This window comes from Rana temporaria, chromosome 1 (genome assembly GCF_905171775.1).
Source record: "Rana temporaria chromosome 1, aRanTem1.1, whole genome shotgun sequence".
NCBI classification, from domain to species: Eukaryota; Metazoa; Chordata; class Amphibia; order Anura; family Ranidae; genus Rana; species Rana temporaria.
In genome coordinates this window covers 417958717-417972928 of record NC_053489.1, presented here as the reverse complement: position 1 = coordinate 417972928, position 14212 = coordinate 417958717, and the positions used below count along the sequence as shown (strand labels likewise).

At 45.0% G+C, this 14212-nt stretch overlaps 1 long non-coding RNA gene across 1 annotated transcript in view; it reads right to left on the bottom strand.

Moving 5' to 3' along the window:
* Positions 1–11963, bottom strand: part of LOC120914338 — a 123421-nt gene extending 111458 nt beyond the window's left edge. Inside the window, exon 1 of the long non-coding RNA XR_005743660.1 lies at positions 11694–11963. This is a non-coding gene — a long non-coding RNA (uncharacterized LOC120914338). The remainder of the gene's footprint in view (positions 1–11693) is intronic.
* Positions 11964–14212: the final 2249 nt, after the last annotated feature.

Below are 14212 nucleotides of genomic sequence, written 5' to 3'. Positions count from 1 at the left end.
AACGGCGGCCAAATCTAATTCAAACGCTGGGTCCGGGGACGAGAAGGCTGGCGGACCGAGAAGAAGACCGCAGAAGACCCAAGATGCGGACGAGGAGGCGGACGGAGAAGAAGACAGGACAAGACAACGGGCAAGATGCGGGACCAGAAGGCTGAAGGACGGACGGAGAAGATAGAAGAACACATCGGGCAAGATGTGGACGAGAAGAAAGAAGCAGCGGAAGAAACCCGAAGGAAAGAAGAAAAGAAGATTTTATTAAAAGATTTGTCAAAAACCGGCTACTGTCATTTTTAACACTTTGACATTTTTTTTGGGGTGAAATGGTAGAGGTACAATGTACCCCATTACCATTTCACATAGGGGGGGGGCCAGGATCTGGGGGTCCCCTTTGTTAAAGGGGTCTTCCAGATTCTGATAAGCCCCCCGCCCGCATACCCCCACAACCACCGGGCAAGGGTTGTGGGGATGAGACCCTTGTCCCCATCAACATGGGGACATCCTCCCCATGTTGAGGGCATGTGGCCTGGTGCGGTTCAGGAGAGGGGGGGGGCCGCACTCTGTCCCCCCCTCTTTTCTGCGGCCGGCCAGGTCAACGTGCTCGGATAAGGGTCTGGTGTGGATTTTTAGGGGGACTCCACGCCATTTTTTTTTTCAATTTGGGGTGGAGTTCCCCTTAAAATCCACACCAGACCTGAAGGGTCTGGTATGGATATTTGGGGGGACCCCACGCCATTTTTTGGGGGTTTTTTTACGGCGGGGTTCCCCTTAATATCCATTCCAGACCTGAAGGGCCTGGTAATTTAATTTGGAGGGACCCCCTTTTTTTTTTTTTTTTTTTTAATGAGCAATGACTTTATAGCCATGAGTACTTTAACCACTTGCCCACCGGGTTAATTCTGGCACTTCTCTCCTTCATGTGAAAATCACAATTTTTTGGCTAGAAAATTAATCACAACCCCCAAACATTATATATTTTTTTTTAGCAGACATCCTAGGGAATAAAATGGCAGTCATTGCAATACTTTTTGTCACACCGTATTTGCGCAGCGGTCTTACAAGCGCACTTTTTTGGGATAAAAATCACTTTTTTGAATTAAAAAATAAGACAACAATACATTTTGCCCAATTTTTTTCTATATTGTGAAAGATAATGTTACGCCGAGCAAAATGATACCCAACATGTCACGCTTAAAAATTGCGCCCGCTCGTGGCATGGCATCAAACTTTTACCCTTTAAAAATCTCGATAGGCGACGTTTAAAAAATTCTACAGGTTGCATTTTTTGAGTTGCAGAGTAGGTCTAGGGCTAGAATTATTGCTCTCACTCTAACGATCGCGGCGATACCTCACTTGTGTGGTTTGAATACCGTTTTCATATGCGGGCGCTACTCGCGTATGCGTTTGCTTCTGTGCGCAAGCTCGTCGGGACGGGGCGCTTTAAATTTTTTTTTTGGGGTTTTCTTATTTATTTTTATTTAGTTTTATAATGTTTTACACTGAAATAAAAAAATAAAAAAAAAATGATCAGTTTTCTTCCTATTACAAGGAATGTAAACATCCCTTGTAATAGGACTAGTGTGTGACAGGTCCTCTTTATGGAGAGAGGCGGGGTCAATAAGGCTGGAAAGCATGGTATTGAAAAAAAAAAAAAAATTTCTCATGCTTTCAGCTGCAATCATGTTCGTTCACCACAGTGGTGTAGTGTATAGCACTTTGACCTAGCAGCAAAAGAGTCGTTGGTTCGAATCCCGCCCGTGACAGCATCTGCATGGAGTTTGCATGTTCTCCCTGTGCCTGCGTGGGTTTCCTCCCACAATATAAAAACACGCTGTAAATCGGTTCCGGTCTAAATAAGCCCTAATATGCAGTAGTATATTTAGGTTTGGTTCTGCCCTAGGCCTGACTACATATCTGCACCTCCTAATAGAAAAATGACCCACCCCTTCCTGTCAAGGTCACACCCTGTTTTTGTATAACCCCGCCCAGTAATTTTCAGGGGACCCACACACTAGTTCTGGGGGGGCACTGGATTCCCTTAACCACTTCCATACCAGGCACTTACGCACCTTCCCGCCAAGCCAATTTTCAGCTTTCAACACTGTCGCACTTTGAATGGCAATTGCGCGGTCATACAACACTGTACCCAAACAAAATTGGCGTCCTTTTTTCCCCACAAATAGAGCTTTCTTTTGTTGTTATTTGATCACCTCTGCGTTTTTTTTTTTTGCGCAACAACTAAAAAAAGACTGCAAATTTTGAAACAAAAAAAAGTTTTTATTTTTTTAGGTTAATTTTTTTGTAAATAAGTTTTTCTCTTTCAATTACGGGCACTGATATGGCGGCACTGATGGGCACCGATGAGATGGCACTGATGGACATCGATGAGGTAGTACTGATGGCACAGATGAGGTGGCATTGATTGGCGGCGCTGCTATGCGGCACTGATGGGCACTCATGGGCGGCACAGATGGGCGGCACTTATGGGTGGCACTGATGGATACTTATGGGTGGCACAGGTGGGCACTGATAGGTGGGCACTGTGCATGGATGGGCACTGTGGGGTGGCACTGATGGACACTGTGGGGTGGCACTGATTTTCCCAGTCAGTGCCCATTTGTGGGCACTGATTGGCATCTTTCTTATTTTTTATTGCTTTTTGTTTTTTTGTTCTATATTTTTTTTGTTTTTGCACACCCTGGTGGTCCAGGGTGGGCATCCCTGGTGGTCCAGTGTGGTGATCCGAGGGGGGGCTGCGCTGATAAACAATCAGCGCGAACGCCCCCTGTCAGGAGAGCCGCCGATCGGCTCTCCTATACTCGCGTCTGTCAGACGCGAGTGAGGAAGAGCCATCGATGGCTCTTCCTGTTTACATCGTGATCAGCCGTGATTGGACACGGCTGATCACGTGGTAAAGAGTCTCCGTCTCCGTGAGAGACTCTTTACTGAGATCAGACTGACACCCCGCATCACCGATCGCCGCACTGCGTGCCCCCACAGGCGCGTGCGGCATGAAATCCTGCAGGACGTCCTGTCAGGATTGTGTAACCACTTCCCGGACGTAAATCGGCCATAGGCTGGGCGGGAAGTGGTTAATTTGCATAGTTTTTCTCTCACTTCCTGTTTGGCTATGGGGCAGGAAGTGAAGGCAAATCTCCCCAATTGGACACAGATAATACAAAATAAACTGACAGGGCCTATAACCCTCCCTCACTCTATCCAAAATTAAAGAAAATAAAACTTGTTGATTATAGTTCTTGTCAGGGGCGGACTGACCATTGAGTCACTCGGGCACTGCCCAAGGGCCCCATGCCACTAGGGGGCCCCATCCGGGTTGCCAGGCTCAGTAAAACCAGGGACAGTATGTAAAAATCTGTGTTTTTTTTAGATCTGTCCCTGATATGTCCGAAAATGACATGCTTTTAATGTGAATATCCCAAGATTTTAGCTGCCCGCCTCTGCACTACCTCCTGGCGTGGTGGTCATCTGTAAGCCAGAGGGGCCCCATAATCTTCTATTGCCCAGGGGCCACATGAGTTGTCAGTCCGCCCCTGGTTCTAGTTTAAGCACAAATTTCATAGAGTTTTATTGAGAGCCCCAAAAAATATAACCATGCCAATAGGCCAGGATAGAGCGTTGCTAATATGTAGGAATGTGTGCGTTAGAGCACCCCACCCAATGTTAACTAAAAAATTATTAATTTGCAAATAAGTATTATCTGCTCATTTTTTGGGGATGTCTGCACCCCTGATAGTGACAAAATTTGTGAGGTGTCTTCACCCTTTCTAATTCATTCACTTCCTGTCACATAGCCAAACAGGAAGTGAGGGTAAAACCTTACTAATATCTTTTCTTGGGGACACAGAGATCAAGCTAAATAGTTTCCCATTATGTAAATTGCACTCTAGCATTTTGCTGTGTACACCCCAAATTATTAGGGATCTTGGACTTTGGGGTCCATTGACTAAAGGCAAATCCACTTTGCACTACAAGTGCAAAGCAAGGAAGAAAGAAAACAAAACAACTTTGCTTCTACAGGATTGGATGTTAAAACCATCAGTGCTTCCTCTCTGATTTTCAGCAACTATGCTTGTACTGCAGAGTGGCTTTGCCTTTACTAAACCCCAAACTAAATAATCATTTGGGGCAGGGATCCTCAAACTACGGCCCTCCAGCTGTTTTAGAACTACACATCCCATGAGGCCTTGTAATGCACTGACATTCACAGACATGACTAGGCATGATGGGAATTGTAGTTCCTGAACAACTGGAGGGCCGTAGTTTGAAGACCCATGATTTGGGGTGTACACAGCAGTGCTGGAGTGCAATTTGCTTAATGGGGACACTAGTTAGATTGACCTGTGTCCCCAAGAAATGACACTGGTATGGTTTTAACCTCACTTCCTGTTCAGCTGTGTGACAGGAAGTGAAGCCAATTTTAAGAAAAGGGACACAAAGCTCAACACAAAAATAAAAAAACACAAAGCAGGGGTTCTAACACTCACTTGGCTTCCCTCAAACACCCACAATTTGAATAGGATTGCCTTGCGCTAGATTTAAGCACAGTGCTGTAAATCAGCACGTCAAGCCTGTCCACCAATAGCAAACCCCCCCCACAGGCCAGGTTTGCAGGTTTTCCTTCATCTTGCACATGTGCTTTAAAATACAGTCTGGACAGCAATTCTTGATAAGAGAAATCCCCAAAACATGTCCTGTCGGGGGTACTTGAGGGCTGAGGACCACTGCAGAATAAATAAAATACTTACCAGTTTGTCTTTAAAGTCAGGGAGAATAAACATGGCAAACATTTCATGATTACACACCAGGAAAGAAGCTTAGACAAAAATCACACATAATTTGTTAGGCCCAAACCTAGTTCAGCTGCAGCTGTCAACATATGTAGCATGAAAAAGTAACAAAAGACAAACTTAACAATTTTAAAGTAATTTTTATTGGTCAACAAAACAAGGAAAGCAAAAAAAGACAAACAAACAAAAATACATTTCAAAATTCTAAATAACCATAGCTTTACACATTTTTCATAAAATAAGGCCACATAGACAAATACATCAAAGTGAACATCATTTAAAAATAAACCAAAACCATTGGCAAAATAAAACAAAACCCATGCAACAAACCACATTTGTGTTTAGCAACAGCATTTCTGCCAGCCTGCCCCTTCTGAGGGCAGCTGAGGACTGATCGATCCAAGCTTTTTATAACAGTGCTAGTAATGAAGCAATTGAAATCACATGACCAAATTGCAGTCTCTAGTTTGGGTGAGCTTGTAATTGGGCACACCTGCAATTAATCCAAACCACGCTCTATGAGCATCCAATGAGTGTTTTTCACCTTTTAAAAAGAAAGGATATTTTTTTTCTAAGTGTTTGAGCATGCTCAGTTCATCACACATGTAGGAACCAAGCTGCAATGGAATGAGAGCTTTTTTTTTTTGGTTTCCCCTGATCTGATGCTTTCCAGCCTGAAGGGGAGGTGTTAAAGACAGAAGTAAACACGCACATTTAATAATCTATTTGTGTTAAAAAAAAGGTTGCCAATTTTGTTTGGGAGCCACGTTGCACGACTGCGCAATTGTCAGTTAAAGCGACGCCGTGCCGAATCACAAAAACTTGCCCGGTCATTGACCAGAAATATGGTCCGGGCTCAAGTGGTTAAAAATTAACAAAACATAGTTTTACTTTTTGCTATAATAAATATCCACAAAAATATATATTCAAAAAACTAAAAAACCCCTCAGTTTAGGCCGATACGTATTCTACATCTTTTTGGTTCCAAAAAATCGCAAATAGCGTTTAGTGTTTGGTTTTTGCAAAAGTTATAGCGTCTACAAATTTTTTTTTTTGTTGTTTTAACTAGTTATTGGGGCGATCAGCGATTTTTATCGGTACTGCGACATTATGGCGGACACATCGAACACTTTTTTGGAACCATTGGCATTTTTCTAGCGATCAGTGCTGTAAAAAATGCATTGCTTACTCAAAAAATGCCACTGGCAGGGAAGGGGTTAACACTAGGTGCGAGGGAGGGGTTAAATATGTTCCCTGGGTGTGTTCTAACTGTAGGGGGGGGGGACTGACATGTGTAAATGACAGATCGCTGTTCATGAAGGGGAACTCCAGACCCCCCCCAAAAAAAATAAGGTGGGTTCCCTCCAGGTGCATACCAGGCTCTTAGGCTTGGTCTGGAACATAAGGGGTTAAACCCGCGCAAAAAAAAATAGCGTGGGGGTCACCCCCAAGATCCAAACCAAGCACTTATCCCAGGCACGCAGTCTGGTCAGACAGGAATGGGGGTGGGGACGAGCGAGCGCCCCCCTCCCTCCTGAGACATACCAGACCACATGCCCTCAACATGGGGGAGTGTGTGCTGTGGGGGAGGGGGGCACTGCCCCCCCACCCCAAAGCACTCTTGCCCCCATGTCGATAGGGACAAGAGCCTCTTCCCGACAACCCTGGCCGTTGGTTGTCGGGGTATGCGGGCGGAGAGCTTATCAGAATCTGAGAGACCCCTTTAATAAGGGGGCCCCCAGATGCCGGCCCCCCACCCTATGTGAATGAGTATGGGGTACATCGTACCTCTACCCATTCACATGGGGGAAATGTAAAGTAAAAAAAACACCACACAGAATAAAATATTTTATTAATCTGCTCCGGAGCCCCCCCTTTCTTCTTTAGCTCTCTTAGAAGGGGGGGTTTCTTCTCTCCCGATCTTCCGCCGGGACCCTGGGCTTCGGTGATTTCTGCCGGGGGAGGGCGCCATCCCTCGGTCCTCTCCGGAGCCTTCCGCCGGATGCCCCCACCCCATTTAAGCTCTTTTTCATTAGGGAGGGGCATCCGGACTTCGGGGTCTTCTGCCGGGGGATGGCGCCTATCCCCCGGTCTTTCCGGTGCCTTCCGCCAGGGTTCCGGTCTTCCTGGTCTTCTGCCGGGGGTGCGCCAACTCCCCGGTCTTTTCTCTTCTGTCTTCTCTGCTCCCTCTTCTGCCTGGCTCCCCCGCGGAGCCAGGGCTTTCTTCCATCTTCTTTCTTCTCTCTTCCTTCTTCTGCCTGTCTCCTCCGGGAGCACAGGGCTTGTCTCCGCTGTCTTCTTCCTTCTCTTCCATTGGATGTTGACACGACGAGGTTCCGCGCTGACATGCCGTGTCAGCGGCGGGCATGGACTTATATAGGGTAATGCCACCATGTGACCTCAACCCATGTGACATCACATTCCCTGGGCATGATGGGAATGTGATGTCACATGGGTTGAGGTCACATGGTGGCATTGCCCTATATAAGTCCATGCCCACTGCTCAGACGGCATTCCAGCGCCGGACCTCGTCGTGTCAACATCCAATGGAAGAGAAGCAAGAAGACAGCGGAGACAAGCCCTGTGCTCCCGGAGGAGACAGGCAGAAGAAGGAAGAGAGAAGAAAGAAGACGGAAGAAAGCCCTGGCTCCGCGGGGGAGCCAGGCAGAAGAGGGAGCAGAGAAGACAGAAGAGAAAAGACCGGGGAGTTGGCGCACCCCCGGCAGAAGACCAGGAAGACCGGAACCCTGGCGGAAGGCACCGGAAAGACCGGGGGATAGGCGCCATCCCCCGGCAGAAGACCCCGAAGTCCGGATGCCCCTCCCTAATGAAAAAGAGCTTAAATGGGGTGGGGGCATCCGGCGGAAGGCTCCGGAGAGGACCGAGGGATGGCGCCCTCCCCCGGCAGAAATCACCGAAGCCCAGGGTCCCGGCGGAAGATCGGGAGAGAAGAAACCCCCCCTTCTAAGAGAGCTAAAGAAGAAAGGGGGGGCTCCGGAGCAGATTAATAAAATATTTTATTCTGTGTGGTGTTTTATTTTACTTTACATTTCCCCCATGTGAATGGGTAGAGGTACGATGTACCCCATACTCATTCACATAGGGTGGGGGGCCGGCATCTGGGGGCCCCCTTATTAAAGGGAGCTCGCAGATTCCGATTAGCCCCGCCCGCATACCCCGACAACCAATGGCAAGGGTTGTCGGGAAGAGGCTCTTGTCCCTATCGACATGGGGGCAAGAGTGCTGTGGGGTGGGGGGGGCAGTGCCCCCCTCCCCCACAGCACACACTCCCCCATGTTGAGGGCATGCGGTCTGGTACGGCTCAGGAGGGGGGGGGGCGCTCGCTCGTCCCCTCCCCCATTCCTGTCCGGGCCAGACTGCATGCTTGGGATGAGGGCTTGGTTTGGATCTGGGGGGACCCCCGCGCCGAATCGGCGCGGGTTTAACCCCTCACGTTCCGGACCAAGCCTAAGAGCCTAATGTAGCCCTGAAGGGGGACCCGCGCCGATTTCAAGTTTGAAATTTGGCGCCGAGTTCCCCTTCATGGCTGAAAACAGCTCGGAGATTCCCGTGCGCCGCGTCACGCAGCGCAATCACGGGTACGCCGCTTGGTATTTACCAAGATTTTCACGGCGTACTGACAAGGCGCACGGGAATCCCTGACTTTTCTCTCTGCGCATGCCCAGTATGCAAATGAACCTCCCGAGGTTCAGGCGCACTGTGCAAGCGTACGGGGATCTGTTTTCAAAAAACACTTTCCCTTTCAATTCGGCCCGCCAAACACTTTAAAACACATGTCACTTCACTTCCCCTGCATCCCCCCACCTCCCCCCCTAATAAACTCCCGCCCAAACCCCCGCAATTTACAGTTTAATGTGCCGTGCGCCAGGTCTGTACTGGTGCACAATGCACCCTCTCCTGGGCGCACGGAGCACATTAGTAACTAGGGAAATACACTGCACTAGCAGCGTATTTCTTTAGTAAATGGCCAAACGGCTGCTACTCCTGCTTTTACTCCATGAGTCATGGAGTAAAGGCTTGGTAAATCAGGCCCAGTGTGTGTGTGGAAAGCTGTCTGCCCTGGAAGACTACATCCCTGGTGTGGGGGGACGTTGTGCCTGGCGGACTGGGAAGGCTGGTAGACCTGAGGTGGCTAGCGAGTCCAAGGGGGCTGGAGGAAGTCCGGAAGTCTGGGAGACAGTAAGCTGGAGGGAGAATCCTGTTGAGGCCAGGAGTGGGCCAGGTATAGCAGGTACTGCAAGGCTGAGTGAGCCTGGGAGCCAGGAGGCTTGGTATTTTGTTTCTATGAACATTATTGGAGAAGAACCCCTGCGTGGGAATCCTGTGTGTGAACTGTTTATTTTTGCCTTTTAAATAAAAATGGGCTGCCATGCCCTCAAACCTAACATCTGACTGCTGTGGACTCGCTAGAAAAATGCATTTACCATTGAGTTAACAACCCCCAATGTTTACAATATATATATATATTAGGGCCGCGGAAATTAACAATGAATTCCTTGATTAATTGTTCATTTTTTTGATCAATCAAAATTCTTTTGATCGGTACTCACCTCTCTGCCAGCTTCCGGGTCTTCAGGGAGTTCCGTCGAAGATCTGATGAGTCAAGGACACCGGCGGGGCTTGCCATGTCCATCTGAAGGGCTCCTTTGCTGTGCCTTCATATCTGCATGCCGGCGGGACCTTACTATCTGCCACACGCAAGGGCTGTTACACTTCCCTCTATCACTTCCCTCTATCAACCTGGGATTCTACAGCTATCCACTGGGAGTTGTGATAGTTCCCTTCATGGGACATCTACATGCCGACGGACTGATGTTAACCACTCCTCACCTGGAGTCAGCAGTGGTATCATTGTACACATTTTTATACCAGTATCATACTTAGCTACATGTTTTTATGACAGCTTTTGCTACCGTTTGGTATTACTCTCACCATTTTTACAGTTTATGTAGCTACATCAATTTTATTTCCAGTGCAATATTTATTTTGTTACCAACTTGAAGACTATAAAAGTTGTAATACTATTCCAATCGAGGGCTGCCTTTGTGTGTTTTCTGTATCCTGCTATCCATTTTTCCAGTGGTAAGTAGCTGCACTGGGAATCAGCCTGCAAGGAGATCCGCTAAAAGTAGTTGGATCTGTATGTGCGTTAAAATTAATCAAAATTAGTCGATTAATCGATAAAAAAAACAAAAAAAACGATTAATCGAACATGAACATTTTAATCAGTAACAGCCATAATATATATATATATACATATACAGTGAGTGTGAGTTTGTTAATGGTAGACACTCACTACCATAAAAATAAAAATGAATAGTCCACTGCAAATTCATCCACCGTTAATCCAGAGATTTCACCCACAGTTCTATTTTCTGCCACTAGACATGCTCAGTCTTATAGCCAGTATAATTCATGCCCCCTGATGACGTGTTAATCACAAAATGTGCGTCGGTGGCTAGCATCTGGTCACATCCATGCCCCAGCTGATCCTGGCATCTGACACTAGCGAGCCGAGCTATAGGACACCACGCCGCAAGCTGAACGCTATAAGAGCAAGGCTGCCGCTTAGGAACCTGCAACGCTTACAGCTCCAGTGCCGGGTAGGCACTTTTTAAAGTAAGAGGCCAATCGGCTGACTGTTTTTTATGCTTTTTAAATAAATGGAGTTATGCTATGAGTTTCCCTTTGTATTTTTGGTTTGAACACACATCGTCTATGAGGTTGGAAATACAGGTCCAGTCCATGTCATCTAGTGTGCAGGCACTTATCTTGTTCAGCGGTATATGACTATCTTTTTCACTAAAGTAGTCCATGTGTTGTGGTAAGCGCAATATAAATCCTGAGCACTTCGGGTGAAGCTGTGTTATATGGTGAAGGCATTACTATCACGTTGAACTCAGATGACAAGTTCTGGAAGAATCTCCTTCATGTGTTGCTTCTATCGCTTTGGCTGTTGGACTTAATTATATTTCATATTGGGACATTCACATTTATATTGTTCACACTACTTGTTGTTTGTTAAATCAAATTTATTTGTGGTCACTCTCACAGGTAATCCACTCCCCATTGTATTATATTCACTATAATCACCAATTGTTCCTTTGCAGGAACCACTAGCGCCCTCCAATTTTTTCTTTTTCATAATTCAACTCATTACCTATGAGCCCAGGTTGTCCTGTACCCACCCCAGACTGTGACTGGGTGGTAAAGGAGAAGCAGCGCAGTAATGAACTAATTGTTAGACAGCGTTAGTAGAACACAGAAGTTCTAATCTATGACTTTTGGTTTGTAATGTATTAATATACTTTCAACACATTTAAATATTTATTTTTATTTTTAATCTCAACTTTACATTCTGTATCTCTATTCTATAACCACAAATGAATATAAGCAGCCTAAACATGTAATCATTATTACCAAAACTAAAATGTGTAAATAAAGCAATGTTAAATAGTCTGTGCTTTGCAGTTCTTGCAGGATCTGTATGCAAAATTGAAGAGAAAAAAATGTTTCTTGCCTAATTTTATTAACTGATTGACATGAGTTAATGCATTTGAATATTTGATTGTGTCATAAAACCAGTACTAAGCTCATTAGTCAATTTAACACTGCCATTACATTAGACTAAATTAAAAGAGTTTTATGGAAAAAATTACAATTAAAGAACTGAAGTTGATTACATTATAACTTGGAGAAATGTATCAAGATTTATTATATTTCAGAATTATGATAGCTAGGGCAATGTGAAACAACAATTAGTATTTGCAGAAAAGTTTTACGGACAACTGATTTTTTACTTTGATAGTCCTTTAACTGTGGTAAAAAAAAAGTTGTTAAAATTTGGTGGAAATAATAAAAGCTTACCTGTTCAAGAGTAACTACAGAGTCATCCCGAACATAAATCAGGGCAAAAACTGAAAAACCTGTTACAGCATACTAGACCTTGAAGTGCAACATGTCACTGAAGATTAGTTGAATTGAAGTGTAACATGTCACTGAAGATTCTGCATTCACACTTGGACTTCTTTCCCAAAAATCTAGGTGACAAACACAAGGAAAGGTTTCACCAGGACATTGCCACAGTAGAAAATGGTACAAAAAAAAGTACAAAAAATCTGCAAAAAAAAAAAGAAGCTTTTATCCCTGTTTAATACATGTAGTATGTCGGAAACAGTATACTTGTCAAAAGTTAATATCATATTTCTCAAGATTCTTATGGAATACAGTCATTCTGAAATTATATTTGTGTTCAGTTTAAAGGGGTTTATTAAATGCCTTCATGGCATTGGCATTCGGCAGCATGAGTGTTTAGTGAAGTGCCCCTAATTATTGATGTTCAGTGGAAGGGCCTCAACTTAGTCATTGGCGTCTATGGGAAAAGGGCACCCATTTAGTGGTGGTTAGTGGTTACTCATTCAGTAGGACTTCTCCTAAGGGTCACAGGAGTCTAATGCCCTGTACACACGATCGGTTCGTCTGATCAAAACGGACGGATGGACCGTTTTCATCGGACAAACCGATCGTGTGTGGGCCCCATCGTTTTTTTCCCATCGGTAAAAAAAAATAGAACATGTTTTAAATTTTTCTCATGGTTAAAAAAACGATAGAAAAAAATGATCGTCTGTGGGGAAATCCATCGGTCAAAAATCCATGCATGCTTAGAATCAAGTAGACGCATGCTCGGAAGCATTGAACTTAATTTTTCTCAGCATGTCGTTGTGTTTTACGTCACCGCGTTGGACACGATCAGATTTTTAACTGATGGTGTGTAGGCAAGACTAATGAAAGTCAGCTTCATCGGATATCTGATGAAGAAATCCATCAGTCCGTTTTCATCAGATGAACCGATCGTGTGTACAGGGCATAATTCGTTTTCAGCAGAGAGCGGTCTGAAGTCCACTCTCTGCTGATGTCACCAAGCTCAGTCCAGGCACTGCATCATCCTGATTTTAGTTGTCACTGCCAGGTGCCTGGACTGATGGCAGTCTCAGCCTCTTAGCGAGCCGCTGAGAAGCTGAGACAGCCGCTCCCTGTGCCTCCATAGCTCAGCGCTTCAGTGAGCGTGGAGGAGCAGAGCAGGAAAGCTGCTGATTGACAGTCAGCAGCTCTCCTGTCGGGAAGCTGAGAAAACCGAGCCATCGGCAATGTTCGATGGCTCAGTCCTCAGTGAAGCAACCAGACCGATGATGCATCCACCTAGGTAAGTATGATTAGAGAAAAAAAAAATTCTCCTTTCAACAGGAGTACATTCATTCAATTGACATTACGTAGAACATCATGTGACCACTGAAAGTCTGGGGCCTATTACTAGCAGGAAAGCCCCTATCTATAATATGCTCAAGTAGCTCAGGGGCCCCTGTGGCCCTACATGGCCTACACAGCTGATATATCCACCACTGCATGTATTTGGATACATGGAAATTATTATAGGCTTTTTATTATGGTCAATTCTCTCATGAAGTTATGACAGTGTTTTCATATTTCTGTGCATCTTTAATTAAAAGTAATAATAAGAAAAATGCTGAGCTAACACAAACTAGTAACTATATATAAACATAAACTAAATAATCAGCAGCTAAAGGTGAAATACACACTGAATATAAATGAGAAAAAGATGTAGCCGCGCTAACTAAAACCTAAAATATACAGTGATAGTAATATGCCAACACAATCAATATTGAAAATAAATCAGCGCAATCAATAATGCAAAGAGGTGTATGATTACACTATACTAAATATAGTGATATTAAAGTCCCATTTAGGTGCATATAAAACATTTCCAATAGTTGGTAAGGGAGGAGTTGGCGTGCTGACGTCATTGCGTTTTTCTGTCTGAGCGGACAGGCATTCGCAAGCCGGACGGCTATTTGCTGCTTTTAATCACCTTACTGCTGTAACTGTTTTCACCATACTAAATACCATTTATATATCGGATTAACACTATGGTGAGTTCCTTTTCCTTTCATGGTAACATTCGATCACTTCCTATGAGACCTGAACCATCAAGATAATCCAGCTATACATCTCTACCTCCATTCCGACCATCCAAAGCTGCCGCTTTTTGAAATCCCCTGGATAAAGGCCCTGGCTGGGGTTTTCAGCCGCAAGCTCACCTTGCCTTCCCTGTGGTAAGCACGCATTCCATGTGGCGTTGACACATTGTATATGGTGGTGGAATACGTCACTGATATCACTTCACCTATGTACATTTTTGTTCACGGACATTTACCAACTATTGGAAATTTTTTATATGCACCTAAATGGGACTTTGATATCACGATATTTAGCATGGTGTAATCATACACCTCTTTGCATTGATTGCTCTGATTTATTTTCAATATTGATTGTGTTGGCATATCACTATCTATCTGGCTACATCTTTT